General features: G+C 37.4%; 1 non-coding gene across 1 annotated transcript; it reads right to left on the bottom strand.

Annotated features, from left to right (window-relative positions):
- Positions 1-1,185: 1,185 nt before the first annotated feature.
- Positions 1,186-1,292, bottom strand: LOC115527820. Its single transcript, XR_003973056.1, has one exon. It is a non-coding gene; the product is annotated as a U6 spliceosomal RNA (small nuclear RNA).
- Between the last annotated feature and the right edge of the window lie 16,477 nt (positions 1,293-17,769).

Raw genomic sequence — 17,769 nt, 5'->3', positions numbered from 1 at the left:
AGGAATGAAAGGGGAAAATATTAAAGAAAGAGAGGGTAAAAAAAGGAAAGGATACAGTAAGGAAAGTAAAGAGAAGGAAGAAGACAGAAGACAGACCACTAACTTTTACTCTTCATTGAACATAAGACCAGATATATGTGTTAAGTCATTTCATGTTCATATTTATAATGGTTGGAAGAATTTCTACTTTGTGATATGTTTACATAAGTGTTTATATTAAATCTTAAGTTTTATATTTTGAAAAAAAAATCAGGTTTCTCAGCATATAGCTTTCACTATTTTCAGTTAAAATACATGATTTTGTTATGCATACTATATATTAAATTAAATTATTCCAAGAGGCTATTTATCCATTTTTTATTTTCAAAATACAGTTGCCTTATTACAATTTGACATCATTTTATGCTACTTCATTTTCAATGGCTCTGTTATTAGATCTTCTTACTCCTTAATGATTAATATTTTAAATAATTATAATTATGCATTATCTTCATTCTTTCATTTTCTTCTTCAAATGTTTGTTTGATGTTTATGTTGCTGTTTTAGAGATAAACTGAAAATCAGGTTTTGCCTGATATATAAAATCTTCGAGTGCTGCCTGGGAGGCTCAGCCAGTTAAGCATCTAACTCTTGATTTTGGAACTTGATCTTCCAGTTCGTGAGATAAAGTCCCATGTTGGGCTCTGTACCAAAAGCACAGAGCCTGCATGGGACTCTCTCTTGCCCTCTCCTTTTGCCCCTTTCCCACTTGTTCTCTCTCTTTCAAAATAAATAAATAAACTTTAAGAAAAATTAAAGAAAAATCTTTGAGGATATGTTTTTTTTTTTTAATTTCCATTGAAATTGGCTGTACTATCTAGATCAGTGTTTCTCAAACTTTTATATGGGAATCATATTGAATGCAGATATGATTTCCCTGTTTGGATTGGGACTAAGTTTATGCATGTGTAATAAGCTTCATGGTGATGGTGATTCTATTATCCTGTGGGCTGCATTTTGTGTACCAAAGACTCAGACAAAAACGTGCTGTATTTGAATTCTCATATAAAAGCAATCTCTTATTGTGTTTTATTCATTGTATTTTTTCTTTAGTCAATTGATTTGTAAGACAGTGTTTTTTGGTGTGTGTGTGTGTGTGTGTGTGTGTGTTCTTTTTTTTTTTTTCATTTTGTTTTGGATTTGGTTTTTAATATGGAACACTTCACGAATTTGCATGTCAGCCTTGCACAGGGGTCATGGTAATCTTCTCTGTATCATTCAAATTTTCGTATATGTACTGCTGAAGTGAGCACAAAACAGTGTTTTTCAATATTTAACTGATATTGGATTTGATTTGTCTGATTATTCTTTTGATTAGCAATTTCTCTCTTTTTAATTTTTTTAACGTTTATTTATTTTTGAGACAGAGAGAGACAGAGCATGAAGGGGGAGGAGGGTCAGAGAGAGAGGGAGACACAGAATCAGAAGCAGGCTCCAGGTTCTGAGCTGTCAGCACAGAGCCCGATGGGGGCTCGAACTCACAGACCGCGAGATCATGACCTGAGCCGAAGTCAGACGCTTAACCGACTGAGCCACCCAGGTGCCCCTCTTTTTAATTTTTTTAAATTCTCATATGTCTCAAATAAGCATGCAGCAAAAAATTACTCATTATCTAAAATTAAAATTTAACTTGTAACCTGAGTTTTATCTAACAAACATACTTTAAGCTCTTTTTTAAAAATTATTAAGGTTTATTCATTTTTGAGAGACAGAGCATGACCTGTGGGAGCTGGGGGGGTGGTGGCAGGGCACAGAGAGAAGGGGAGACATAGGATCCGAAGCAGGCTCTGGGCTCTGAGCTGTCAGTACAGAGCCTGATGTGGGGCTCCAACTCACAAACCGTGAGATCACGACCTGAGCTGAAGTCGGATGCCCAACTGACTTTTTTGTTCTCTCCTCCCCCACTTTTGCCATGATATAGTGTGTTCTTTATGTTTTAATGCCTTTAATCAGAAGTTCTATTTCATTTATTATTATTAAGCTGATAATATTCCATTTCCTTATGTTTGAGTATGACATTTACTTGTCTAATGATCCATGATAATGAATTCTTAGATTTTTGAAGCTGTATTGGCCAGTATACAGCATATCATTATTTTAAGTGTGCATAGGCTTTTTTTACTTTTAATGGTGGAATTTGTATAATTTATGACTTTAGCTATATTGGCTTAAGTTTATGTCATCTTATTTTATTTTTTCTTAGCATTACTGCTTTGCCCTGACCTTATTAGGGTATTATTAGCATAAACAGCATATTTGATTTCCTTTTATCTTTTAAGTCAATTGGCAAGGTACAAGCTTACTTAAAAGTTATAATGAACTGTAGTATTTTCCTATGTTTTCCTATTCTCAGGTAATCAGAAATAACTTTGGATTTTACTATATTCAAAACAAGCAAGTAGTTGTATCCTTTTTTGGGATGTGGGGGCTTCAATGTGTCCCTCCTTTACCTACATTTGCCCATCTCTATCAATTTAACCCCAAATTCAGAAACTCTTTTTCTGTGGTCTTTCTTCTCTTTAAATTCTGTGTCTTCTAGCATTCAATAATTAGTTAGATATGTAAAATATAACCTACCCTTGTTAATGTTTGTCACAATATTACAAAAGATCACATCTCAAAACTAAACAGCAATATATACTTTAAAATAATTCATCTGAATAACAGAAAGCAGTATCCAGAAATTGTTTAATGAAAACCTTGTATATACTCAAATACTTTAGAAGTCGTGAATGGCTTTTTAATTTTTGTTTACAGAGGTAACTTCTGATTGTTCACAACTTTCTTCTCTGACAGACCTTAAAAGTGCTGTTGCATTGCGTTTTCATTTTGTTACAGTAAGAACTTGAAGCTACTCTGATTTGTACATTGTATGATGTCTATTTTCATCTACTTACACTTACAAAATCATATTTCAATATATTACCAAAAAATCAAAGGATATATCATATATAGACACTGATTTACCATTGATCATTTTAATTGGAGCTCAAAGAGTTAAAGTTCTAAATTCAGAACTCATTCCACCAGGTGAAAATTTATTCCACAATATATTTTCAGATGAGTTCCATGAATCTTCTTCTATGTTCTTCCTCAATACATTTAATTGTTCCCATAATAAAGTTCTAGGTTTACCTTATATCAAATATGTATTGTGGTAGTACCTTTATATCTATATAACACCTTGATTGAATTTTCTCTTTTGTCATTTCTGCATTTTACTGCTTCCAACATTACCCTATTAATACATTATTCCATTAATGTATTATGTTTCGGCTTGAAATATGCATCTGTGTGTTCAAATCTACACAACTATTTTTCTCTAATACTCATGGAGCAAGGATTAATATTAGATATTCTTCTTGTTCTATTTTGAGGAAATGTATTTAAGAGATAAATTTATTTCCAAAGACTTATATTCAGAACAAAAATTCATTTGAGCTATACAGCATTTGCATTAGTGTTTATTTTAAACCATCTTCTATAGGGGCACCCAGGTGTCTCAGTCAGTTAAGCATCTGACTCTTGGTTTTGGTTCAGGTCATGACCTCACAGTTCTTGGGTTTGAGACCCAGATCAGGCACTGTGCTGACAGTGCAGAGCCTGCTTGAGATTCTCTGTCTCTCTCTCCTTTTCTCTCTTTCTCTCCTTCTCAAAATAAATAAATTAATTAAAAAAATAAAAAGCTTTCTTTAATAAAATGTTTTTAGTTTTAATAAGTTGTCTGTACTGACAGCTGAAAAATTCCTTCATTTAGATGATTATATTTGTATGTTTGTGGAAGAAAAAGAGAGGGTTTGAGGAAAATATTGTTTAACATGCTCCAATGTTGAATGTTTCTTATATACTTCATATTAAACAAAAGTGCTACTGCATTGCATTTTCATCTTGTTACAGCAAGAGCTTGAAGCTACCCTGATTTGAACATTCTATTATGCCTGTAACTGTAAGTTACAAAGTCATATTTTAAAATATTACAAAATATAAGAAAACAATTAACAGAAAATTCCTACCAAGTAGTTCAGACAATTCATCATTCCAAGACAGTGTGGAGTTACAGAGATGAGATCAGGAAACGAGTATGATCTCGACTATGAGCCTGGCCACTTTTATTTCACTTTTTTCCGGAGGCTCTTTTATTCCAGAGGCTTCTATAGAAGTAAGAACAAACTAAGAAGGGATCAGTACTAAAATCATGGCTGAACTTGCAATCATCTACACTTCTAATTGGATTACAATGATCATGGATTGATGAAATTCCTCTGCTAACTGAATGCCAGAAAAAAGCATACATTCTTTGGAGAAAATAGAATCAATAGAAAACCAATAGAAAAAGAAAATAAAATAGAAAGTAGACACTTATATTATTTTTACCCTTTTTATGCATCCTGCTTGAGTTTCAACATCAAATAGCCAGTCAGAAAAGAGAAAGATAATAATAAAGACTGAGAGAGAGAGAGAGAGAGAAGGAGAGTGACAAAGATAATAAAAACAGATCTTTAGGAAGTTCAAATGATGAGATTATCAGACAAGCTATGAAATCAATACGATTAATTTGTGGAAGAACTTAAAACACAAAGTAGAAAATTTTGCCATTCAACTTGGAATTGCAAAAAAGGGAAGTAACTGTTTTAAAAAATTACAAAAAGATAATATCTAAAATTAAGAACACTTAAGTTTAATAGCATAATTGACAGAGCTGATAAGAATAGGAGAGCTGTGAGATAAGTCAGTATAATGTATCTAGGCCAGCGGGACAAAAGGAAGGAAAACAGACAACAGAAAGAAAAATATAAGATTCAGGAGAAAGGTCAAGTACAGGGGAACCAAGTGTTAAAGAGGTGAGACTGGGTTGGACTAGAGATATATTTGAGGAAGTCATGACTGATAACCTCCCAAAGTGATAAAGGTCACCATCCACCAATCAAGAAGTCCACACGTGTGTGCGGAGTGCACATGCATGCGTGTGCACACAGATACAGTTGGTCAAAGGTAAAGAATATTGCTCCTAGTTTGTATTTCTCAAGACACCACAGAATACACTTTAAAACATTTTCAATCCAGCATAACACACACTGAGTCCACACCTTAACACAGTAGTTTGCCTCAGAACATTTTTGAAAAATAGTATTCTTCAAGCAGTCTTATATGGCATAGAGACAAGGAAGATACACATTTGCTTTTCCAGTAAAATTGTTTGCCAATAACATAATTATTTCTCTCTTTCATTAATAATAATCATTCGTTAGCTCATTATTACAAAGTTTCAAAAACATTTTTTTAAACATTTAATGCTTAATACATTTTTAATTTTTTTTTTAACATTTATTCATTTTGAAAGAGAGAGAGAGACAGAGTGTGAGTGGGGCAGGGGAAGAGGAATAGGGAGACACAGAATCCGAAGCAGGCTCCAGGCTCAGAGCTGTCAGCACAAAGCCCGACGTGGGACTTGAACCCACGAACTGTGAGATCATGACCTGAGCTGAAGTTGGGTGCTTAACCGACTGAGCCATCCAGGCACCTCTGCTTAATATATGTTTTAAAAAACTTATTCATTTTAAGCTAAGAAGTGACATTTAATATGGAAATAACTGCATCTGAAAATTTCTACAGTAATATGGTTTTCACCTCTTTCAAAGAATTTTATTCTGACCTTCTAAAAATGATTATTTCTGGATACCTATTATAATCTTACATTCAATTACTCTTTCTGTGACTATATTTACCTATTTTTACAAAAGGCTACTAAATATGATGCAATTAAATAGCATTTCTCATCCAGGTTAAAAATTCAGCTGGTCATATAACTGATCGAAACTTTTGATTGGATCAAATCAGGTCATCCGCTTTGGTTTCTTGTTTACTTTGTTAGTTTCTTTGTTTTTGAAACAGTAATAAACTCAGATTTCAAAATTCAACAATTATTAAAAAGAAAACAACAGGTGCATCTGGGTGGCTCAGTCAGTTAAGCATTGACTTCAGTTCAGGTCATGATCTCAAGGTTGGTTGGTGGGTTGGGGCGCCTGGGTGGCTCAGTCGGTTGAGCGTTGGACTTCGGCTCAGGTCATGATCTCACAGCTCGTAAGTTTGAGCCCCGCGTGGGGCTCTGTGCTGACAGCTCAAGGCCTGGAGCCTGCTTCAGATTCTGTGTCTCCCTCTCTCTCTGTCCCGTCCCCACCCATGCTCTCTGCATCGAGCTCTGCGCTGACAGCTTGGAGCCTGGAACCAGCTTTGGATTCAGCGTCTCCCTCTCTCTCTCCCCTCCCCCCCATTTGTGTTCTCTCTCTCTCTCTCTCTCTCTCTCTCAAATAAATAAATAAATAAATAAAACGTTAAAAAAAGGAAAAGAATAAAAATCAATTCACTTGAGTCCTCTGGAAATGCAGTCACCTCTTAAGACACAAGCAACGTTACAAGATTTTTTATTTCATTGGAGAGATATTGTGTATGGGTGTGTGAATGTGTGTTATGTATAATATAATAAATATAATATAATATAATATAATATAATATAATATGTATAATTTTCCTAACTTTTTGAGAAAAGTGATATCTTGCATTACATCTTTCTCTGTTTCAGAGACCTTTTTCATGCCTCTCACTGGCTTCTAAGCAACTTGTTATACTAGAATGAAACTCATTAAAACTAGTGAAATGAGAAGGGTACATTCTTTCAATAGTTCCTAACAGATTGCCATATATTATAGTCACAATTTATAAAGTATTCTGTCCTTACTTTGTTCATATTCTGAAAGGTCCTTTTTGTTCCACTATTTACTTTTGCTTTCCACAGTTGAGTTTGTTATACTAAATAACAACAGAAAACAAGTCAGGGTACAGACATCAAACAGAGACAGGATGACAAGAATTTGCAGTTATTTGTTTAATATTTCTAATGTAACATCAAATTTGAGTATTAAAATCAATATCCTTGTGAAAGATATCACCATCTGGAGTGAATATTTGAAATTTGTTTCTTTATACTCGATAATTTACTAACATCAGTTTTGATATATATGTTACTTCCTTACACACATACTCTTTATATCCTGGAAATATAAAGACCCCTAAATGAAAAATGAGGATGGGATAAGCGACATATTTTAAAAACCTCTACCCCGGAGGGAGACAGGAAGATGGCGGCGTAGGAGGACGCTGGGCTCACCGCGCGTCCTGCTGATCACTTAGATTCCACCTACACCTGCCTAAATAACCCAGAAAACCGCCAGAGGATTAGCAGAACGGAGTCACCGGACCCAAGTGCAGACGAGAGGCCCACGGAAGAGGGTAGGAAGGGCGGCGAGGCGGTGCGTGCTCCACGGACTGGCGGGAGGGAGCCGGGGCGGAGGGGTGGCTCGCCAGCCAAGCAGAGCCCCCGAGTCCGGCTTGCAAAAGCGGAGGGGCCTGATGGACTGTGTTCCGACAGCAAGCGCGACTTAGCATCTGGGAGGTCATAAGTTAACAGCTCTGCTCGGAAAGCGGGAAGGCTGGAGAACAAAGGGAGGGTGAGCTGCGGAGCCCCCGGACGACAGAGCTCAGTTTGGCGGGGAACAAAGGCGCTCGCCAGCGCCATCTCCCCCGCCCATCCCCCAGCCAAAATCCCAAAGGGAACCGGTTCCGGCCAGGGAACTTGCTCGCTCCGCGCAAACACCCAACTCTGTGCTTCTGCGGAGCCAAACCTCCGGCAGCAGATCTGACTCCCTCCGGCTGCCACAGGGCCCCTCCTGAAGTGGATCACCTAAGAAGAAGCTAGCTAAGCCTGCCCCCCCTGCCGCCAGGCACCTTGCCTACCCACCCCAGCTAATACGCCAGATCCCCAGCACCACAAGCCTGGCAGTGTGCAAGTAGCCCAGACGGGCCACACCACCCCACAAGGAATCCCGCCCCTAGGAGAGGGGAAGAGAAGGCACACACCAGTCTGACTGTGGCCCGAGCGGTGGGCTGGGGGCAGACATCAGGACTGACTGCGGCCCCGCCCACCAACTCCAGTTATACACCACAGCACAGGGGAAGTGCCCTGCAGGTCCTCACCACACCAGGGACTATCCAAAATGACCAAGCGGAAGAATTCCCCTCAGAAGAATCTCCAGGAAATAACAACAGCTAATGAGCTGATCAAAAAGGATTTAAATAATATAACAGAAAGTGAATTTAGAATCATAGTCATAAAATTAATCGCTGGGCTGGAAAACAGCATACAGGACAGCAGAGAATCTCTTGCTACAGAGATCAAGGGACTAAGGAACAGTCACGAGGAGCTGAAAAACGCTTTAAAGGAAATGCAAAACAAAATGCAAACCACCACGGCTCGGATGGAAGAGGCAGAGGAGAGAATAGGTGAACTAGAAGATAAAGTTATGGAAAAAGAGGAAGCTGAGAAAAAGAGAGATAAAAAAATCCAGGAGTATGAGGGGAAAATTGGAGAACTAAGTGATACACTAAAAAGAAATAATATACGCATAATTGGTATCCCAGAGGAGGAAGAGAGAGGGAAAGGTGCTGAAGGGGTACTTGAAGAAATAATAGCTGAGAACTTCCCTGAACTGGGGAAGGAAAAAGGCATTGAAATCCAAGAGGCACAGAGAACTCCCTTCAGACATAACTTGAATCGATCTTCTGCACGACATATCATAGTGAAACTGGCAAAATACAAGGATAAAGAGAAAATTCTGAAAGCAGCAAGGGGTAAACGTGCCCTCACATATAAAGGGAGACCTATAAGACTCGTGACTGATCTCTCTTTTGAAACTTGGCAGGCCAGAAAGACTTGGCACGAGATTTTCAGTGTGCTAGACAGAAAAAATATGCAGCCGAGAATCCTTTATCCAGCAAGTCTGTCATTTAGAATAGAAGGAGAGATAAAGGTCTTCCCAAACAAACAAAAATTGAAGGAATTTGTCACCACTAAACCAGCCCTACAAGAGATCCTAAGGGGGACCCTGTGAGACAAAGTACCAGAGACATCACTACAAGCATAAAACATACAGACATCACAATGACTCTAAACCCGTATCTTTCTATAATAACACTGAATGTAAATGGATTAAATGCGCCAACCAAAAGACATAGGGTATCAGAATGGATAAAAAAACAAGACCCATCTATTTGCTGTCTACAAGAGACTCATTTTAGACCTGAGGACACCTTTAGATTCAGAGTGAGGGGATGGAGAACTATTTATCATGCTACTGGAAGCCAAAAGAAAGCTGGAGTAGCCATACTTATATCAGACAAACTAGACTTTAAATTAAAGGCTGTAACAAGAGATGAAGAAGGACATTATATAATAGTTACAGGGTCTATCCATCAGGAAGAGCTAACAATTATAAATGTCTATGCGCCGAATACCGGAGCCCCCAAATATATAAAACAATTACTCATAAACAGAAGCAACCTTATTGATAAGAATGTGGTAATTGCTGGGGACTTTAACACCCCACTTACAGAAATGGATAGATCATCTAGACACACGGTCAATAAAGAAACAAGGGCCCTGAATGAGACATTGGATCAGATGGACTTGACAGATATATTTAGAACTCTGCATCCCAAAGCAACAGAATATACTTTCTTCTCGAGTGCACATGGAACATTCTCCAAGATAGATCATATACTGGGTCACAAAACAGCCCTTCATAAGTTTACAAGAATTGAAATTATACCATGCATACTTTCAGACCACAATGCTATGAAGCTTGAAATCAACCACAGGAAAAAGTCTGGAAAGCCTCCAAAAGCGTGGAGGTTAAAGAACACCCTACTAACGAATGAGTGGGTCAACCAGGCAATTAGAGAAGAAATCAAAAAATATATGGAAACAAACGAAAATAAAAATACAACAATCCAAACGCTTTGGGATGCAGCGAAGGCAGTCCTGAGAGGAAAATACATTGCAATCCAGGCCTATCTCAAGAAACAAGAAAAATCCCAAATACAAAATCTAACAGCACACCTAAAGGAAATAGAAGCAGAACAGCAAAGGCAGCCTAAACCCAGCAGAAGAAGAGAAATAATAAAGATCAGAGCAGAAATAAACAATATAGAATCTAAAAAAACTGTAGAGCAGATCAACGAAACCAAGAGTTGGTTTTTTGAAAAAATAAACAAAATTGGCAAACCGCTAGCCAGGCTTCTCAAAAAGAAAAGGGAGATAACCCAAATAGATAAAATCATGAATGAAAATGGAATTATTACAACCAATCCCTCAGAGATACAAACAATTATCAGGGAATACTATGAAAAATTATATGCCAACAAATTGGACAACCTGGAAGAAATGGACAAATTTCTGAACACCCACACTCTTCCAGAACTCAATCAGGAGGAAAGAGAAAGCTTGAACAGACCCATAACCAGCGAAGAAATTGAATCGGTTATCAAAAATCTCCCAACAAATAAGAGTCCAGGACCAGATGGCTTCCCAGGGGAGTTCTACCAGACGTTTAAAGCAGAGATAATACCTATCCTTCTCAAGCTATTCCAAGAAATAGAAAGGGAAGGAAAACTTCCAGACTCATTCTATGAAGCCAGTATTACTTTGATTCCTAAACCAGACAGAGACCCAGTAAAAAAAGAGAACTACAGGCCAATATCCCTGATGAATATGGATGCCAAAATTCTCAATAAGATACTAGCAAATCGAATTCAACAGCATATAAAAAGAATTATTCACCATGATCAAGTGGGATTCATTCCTGGGATGCAGGGCTGGTTCAACATTCGCAAATCAATCAACGTGATACATCACATTAACAAAAAAAAAGAGAAGAACCATATGATCCTGTCAATCGATGCAGAAAAGGCCTTTGACAAAATCCAGCACCCTTTCTTAATAAAAACCCTTGAGAAAGTCGGGATAGAAGGAACATACCTAAAGATCATAAAAGCCATTTATGAAAAGCCCACAGCTAACATCATCCTCAACGGGGAAAAACTGAGAGCTTTTTCCCTGAGATCAGGAACACGACAGGGATGCCCACTCTCACCGCTGTTGTTTAACATAGTGCTGGAAGTTCTAGCATCAGCAATCAGACAACAAAAGGAAATCAAAGGCATCAAAATTGGCAAAGATGAAGTCAAGCTTTCGCTTTTTGCAGATGACATGATATTATACATGGAAAATCCGATAGACTCCACCAAAAAGTCTGCTAGAACTGATACATGAATTCAGCAAAGTTGCAGGATACAAAATCAATGTCCAGAAATCAGTTGCATTCTTATACACTAACAATGAAGCCACAGAAAGACAAATAAAGAAACTGATCCCATTCACAATTGCACCAAGAAGCATAAAATACCGAGGAATAAATCTAACCAAAGATGTAAAGGATCTGTATGCTGAAAACTATAGAAAGCTTATGAAGGTAATTGAAGAAGATTTAAAGAAATGGAAAGACATTCCCTGCTCATGAATTGGAAAAATAAATATTGTCAAAATGTCAATACTACCCAAAGCTATCTACACATTCAATGCAATCCCAATCAAAATTGCACCAGCATTCTTCTCGAAATTAGAACAAGCAATCCTAAAATTCATATGGAACCACAAAAGGCCCCGAATAGCCAAAGGAATTTTGAAGAAGAAGACCAAAGCAGGAGGCATCACAATCCCAGACTTTAGCCTCTACTACAAAGCTGTCATCATCAAGACAGCATGGTATTGGCACAAAAACAGACACACAGACCAATGGAATAGAATAGAAACCCCAGAACTAGACCCACAAACGTATGGCCAACTCATCTTTGACAAAGCAGGAAAGAACATCCAATGGAAAAAAGACAGCCTCTTTAACAAATGGTGCTGGGAGAACTGGACAGCAACATGCAGAAGGTTGAAACTAGACCACTTTCTCACACCATTTACAAAAATAAACTCAAAATGGATAAAGGACCTAAATGTGAGACAGGAAACCATCAGAACCTTAGAGGAGAAAGCAGGAAAAGACCTCTCTGACCTCAGCCGTAGCAATCTCTTACTCGACACATCCCCAAAGGCAAGGGCACACTTAAAAGCAAAAGTGAATTACTGGGACCTTATGAAGATAAAAAGCTTCTGCACAGCAAAGGAAACAACCAACAAAACGAAAAGGCAACCAACGGAATGGGAAAAGATATTTGCAAATGACATATCGGACAAAGGGCTAGTATCTAAAATCTATAAAGAGCTCACCAAACTCCACACCCGAAAAACAAATAACCCAGTGAAGAAATGGGCACAAAACATGAATAGACACTTCTCTAAAGAAGACATCCAGATGGCCAACAGGCACATGAAAAGATGTTCAGCGTCGCTCCTTATCAGGGAAATACAAATCAAAACCACACTCAGGTATCACCTCACGCCAGTCAGAGTGGCCAAAATGAACACATCAGGAGACTATAGATGCTGGAGAGGATGTGGAGAAACGGGAACCCTCTTGCACTGTTGGTGGGAATGCAAATTGGTGCAGCCGCTCTGGAAAGCAGTGTGGAGGTTCCTCAGAAAATTAAAAATAGACCTACCCTATGACCCAGCAATAGCACTGCTAGGAATTTACCCAAGGGATACAGGAGTACTGATGCATAGGGGCACTTGTACCCCAATGTTCATAGCAGCACTCTCAACAATAGCCAAATTATGGAAAGAGCCTAAATGTCCATCAACTGATGAATGGATAAAGAAATTGTGGTTCATATACACAATGGAATACTACGTGGCAATGAGAAAAAATGAAATATGGCCCTTTGTAGCAACGTGGATGGAACTGGAGAGTGTGATGCTAAGTGAAATAAGCCATACAGAGAAAGACAGATACCACATGGTTTCACTCTTATGTGGATCCTGAGAAACTCAACAGGAACCCATGGGGGAGGGGAAGGAAAAAAAAAAAAAAGAGGTTAGAGTGGGAGAGAGCCAAAGCATAAGAGACTGTTAAAAACTGAGAACAAACTGAGGGTTGATGGGGGGTGGGAGGGAGGGGAGGGTGGGTGATGGGTATTGAGGAGGGCACCTTTTGGGATGAGCACTGGGTGTTGTATGGAAACCAATTTGTCAATAAATTTCATATATATAAAAAAAAAAAACAAAAAAAACCTCTACCCCAACCAACTATGGAGATTTAAATAGTGAGATGGGGATAGATGAGGTTCTTTTAAAATATTTTTAAATATGTGTATTCTGATAAGCTTTTAAATAATTAAAATTCCTCAGAGTAACTATTCTGGGCATCACGTGAGCAAATGTGTTTAAGGGTCCAGTGGGAAAACAATGAAGCTTGTCTGTGGTTGCTAGCATGGCATAACACAAAACACGCTAAATTCTTAAATAAGCTACTCAGATCCAGCATAGTTTTGCCATGTAAGAGAAAGGAAATACAGGTCTTCTGCCACTGTAGATTTTCTACAGAAATCAGAAATTCAGATTGTTATTGAAATACTCTGATTTCTACATGTCTCCCAATTTAGCTGATGCTTAATGATGCGTGTTTCAGAATATATAAGGTTTACTCTACTATCTCAGTAGATTCTCATGACACTCCTATACGTCAGGCAAAGAAAGCAACCGAGGATCACGAAGTATAATTTGTCCAAGGCTGTTCAGTAACAGCCAGTAGTTCAGCAGTAATTCTTGATGCCTGAATTCTGATAACACTTCTCCCGTTTGATACATTAATTTATGGTGAGTGAATAAAGAGTCCTTCTGATTTTCTCTACTCTGTCTGAAAACTCCAGCAGGGATTTTTGTTGTTGTTTATGTCCCTTTGCAACAGGTGTCTTTCCTTCATGCTCAATAGTTATTTCAATTAAACTGTCAGGATATGTTTCACACTCACCCAGACCTGGCATCTTACAGCAGTGTGTGCACAACCTTTTCCAAGGAAGTTTGGAGAGCTCTCGATGAATGTACAAATGGCTTCATATAAAAGTCTTCTGATCTCTCTCTGTATAGCACTAAACAAATCCCTAAATAGGTTATTGTTGTAAGAAAAATCAAATATTTGGTTCTAATTACACGTAGATTTAAAACTCAGTTTCTACAATGACTGAAAGTAAAGGACATTAAGTTTTGCTTTGTAAGCTCTTCTAGGAATGAATTGCATTGGCCTCTTGAAATGCCTCCTAGTCATCATTTTCAAAGGCATTTAATGGTTGTACTAGATCTAAATCATAACTTACATGTGCATTGATACTTGGTAGTTGTATTAAAGGCCTGAGTCAGCACTGGCCATGGCCGAGCAAGATCAGTTTATTTGGTGGCTTCCACCCAAGTGGAAAAGGTTGCAGCTTTCACCGTGACTGTGATAAACCACTCCATCTTGTAGCCCGATAGAGAAGATTCTTTGAACTTATTATATTATTGTCTTCTTGGTTATAAATTTGATATAAGTTGTAAATTTAAATATGGCTTTTCATAATTAAAAAAATCAGAATTGTAGAGTTTTGAATTTGAAGGCAAATGAGAGAACACAGCCCAGTCCCTTATTTTTAGGACAATGAGGCACACAGCAGGATGACTGCTCCGGGTCATATAGCTTGTTAGCAGCTAAGTTGGAATGAGAACACAGGGCTCCAGAATGTAAGGCTAATATTTGAACTCCTATTCTACGTTGTTAAGTGTTAGGATTTAGTATTCAGCCATGCTGACATAAATGGAAAGAAGAGGAGGGGTGGGAAGTCAGACTTGGAAACAACACTGATATTCTTTGTTAAAGATTTCCTACAAAATGTTTCACAGAGGCTATAATGTTTTCTCTCTTACTGAAAAACTCCTGAGATAATCAACAACTCCACAAAAAAGGCAAAACCACACAGATTTGAAACAACCATGACATTTCACAAGCAAGAATTTCTTCCTAAAGATATTTATTTTAATTAATCTTTTGATGCTCTTTTGCATTCAAGCTATTCTTCTAGGTGACATGGGCGTAGACAGTTCCCATACTATGAAACTTAGAAATGACACAGTGCAAAATAATTCTTCCATCAAGTGTTATTTAGGATCAGGAGGAAGTGATATCGTCTCTGATTAATATATCCAGAATAGATTTATGGAGATAATACATGTGATTTGTCATTAAACAAAAATAAACAAGCACTTTTCAATGGGTAGTAATGAAAGCATCAGTCCCAATACAATTATTAATGTATATTCCCTGCAGAGGGAGTGACAAAGTAAAGGTATTGACCTACATCAAGAATGTAGCAAAGGGGGGGCGCCTGGGTGGCGCAGTCGGTTAAGCGTCCGACTTCAGCCAGGTCACGATCTCCCGGGAGTTCGAGCCCCGCGTCGGGCTCTGGGCTGAACGCTCAGAGCCTGGAGCCTGTTTCCGATTCTGTGTCTCCCTCTCTCTGCCCCTCCCCCATTCATGCTCTGTCTCTCTCTGTCCCAAAAATAAATAAACGTTGAAAAAAAAAAATTAAAAAAAAAAAAAAAGAATGTAGCAAAGGGTACGATTTGACTGAGAGGTAGTATATTTCAAAGGTAAAAGTGGAAGATAACCTTGGTAAATAAAAAAAATCTTGAATGTTATACTATTGCACTTAGGTGTTATAAATATAGTAACGAAGAACTATAGAAGATGTTTAAACAGTGAAGTGATGATGATTAAAACGACACTTTAGGAAGATCGTGCTACTGATAGGATGGAAAGCATAGGGATGGTACTGCAAGGAACGAAGAATTTGAAGACCTGCATTTGGATGGAGCAGTGGAAATGTATGATACAGAAGCATGTGACTTTCTTGAAATAAAATCAACATATCTTTATAATTAATTCAATGAGGAAAGTGAACAATAGAAGCAAAAAGTTACCATTGGGGCACCTGGGTGACTCAGTGGGTTAAGCATCCGACTATTGAAATCAGGCCATGATTTCACAGTTCCTGAGTTCAAGCCCTGCGTCAGGCTCTGTGCTGACAGCGCGGACCCTGCTTGGGATTCTCTCACTATCTCTCACTCTGTCCTTCCCCTGCTGGCACTCTCTCTCTCTCTCTGAAAATAAATAAATAATTTTTTTTTTAAGTATCATTAAAGATTATTTAAAATTTCACACCTCTGAAGAATATGATACAATAAACAAAGATAAGGAAGTCAGTTAAGTGGAACACATTTTGAAAGAAAGGTAGCGAGCTTTGTTTTGAATCCTCTAATTTTAAGAAGACACTAGTCTGGCCAGGTGAATTTTTATTGAAAGATTTAGATATGTGAATATGGCAGGCATCCTTCAAAATGTGATATTGGAAACAAAGGGAATGAAAATCAGCAAAAAAAAAGTGAGAATTTCAGGAACACATTCAGGAATATAGAGAAGGTAGAAACAGTGATCCAAGCAAAAGAGTCAGAGAAGATATAGTCAGAATGTATGAGGCAAACTGGTGGGTGCTGAATGATAAAAATAACCAAAGTGAAAAAAAATCCCAGATGAAGTTGGAAAAGATGAGTAACTTCTATTTTCTTTAAACTCTGAACCCAAAGCAGACCTTAGAACACAGAAAGTCTGAAAGTCTTACCACGGAGTGTAAAAACATTACATATATTTCTTATTTGAAAATAAATAGCCTGAGATTTAAAACACCTGTCACACCGTCAGAGTGATATGTGCCATTTTAACACATTATGACATCATTTCATGTTGAAAAGCCTTTTTCTAGATTTTGTTGACTAGATTATATGATGCCTGTCAAACTGACTGAGTCCATCACTGACACAGATAAAAATGTACATTACGAGTAAACACAGGATGTTTGATATGTGAGTGAAATGTCAAGGCAAGTCTCCTAGCTAATCCACGGCTTCTTCCAAAATAAGCACTTCTTTATCTGATGAATCCCTATGAATGAGCAATACTTTGTGTGTTAAAGTTACATAATATTAATTTTTTTTTATAACAGAGCAATGCATGTCTCCAAAAACTAAAACACAGCGTTAGGAATTTCACACATTTTTTTAAAATAGTTGATAAAATGACACATTTGGTTTCAAATGACACATTCATTTTTCCCCATTACATTCTTTACTCTTCATTAGCATTACATGAGACAATTTTCCAAAATAATATTTATGAGCAGCACTTTCTAACAAGTAGAAAACTTTTTAAAATAAACTTCACTTCAGGAATAGAGAATTTCGTATTCCAATTGCTTGCTTTTATTGAAGTGATAATAAGTATATTCAAAAGAATAAAAGGCTACTCTGATGTGTTGAACAATAGTAAGATTGTTCTACCATTATTTAACATTTCGTTGTGAAAAATATTGAGAAAGTTATACAAAATCCATGGTTCGAGTCAATAATAAATAAATGTGACCTTATTTTTCAAATATAAGACAAAGGATATTAAATTAAAAAAACTGTTGAAGAAAATTTTATACACCTTTTTGTTCACACACACACACACACACACACACACACACACACCACACCACACCACTGTCTTTCTCCTTATATCATTTGTATCAGAGGATTTTAGCTTTCCTAAAAAATAAGGGTTTGGATTTTTGTTTCCAACATTTAACTGGAAATATATGAAAACTTCTCTGCTACAACTCTCTTCAAATTATTGGAATGTGTGTATTTAAAATTGAGATGATGTAAAATTAATGCAGTTTTTCAGATCATGATTTTTTTTTAATTATGAATCCATAGAAATAAAATGGCTTCAAAAACAGAATTTGTGTTGATTTTATCTACTGAGTTTATCCCTGGCTACTGGAGACTTGGTTTTACCAAGTAAACAGGTCAAATGACAAAGC

Source organism: Lynx canadensis, chromosome D2, assembly GCF_007474595.2.
Source record: "Lynx canadensis isolate LIC74 chromosome D2, mLynCan4.pri.v2, whole genome shotgun sequence".
Taxonomy (NCBI): Eukaryota; Metazoa; Chordata; class Mammalia; order Carnivora; family Felidae; genus Lynx; species Lynx canadensis.
Note: the sequence above shows the minus strand (reverse complement) of the source record. Positions and strands in the feature narration are given on the sequence as shown.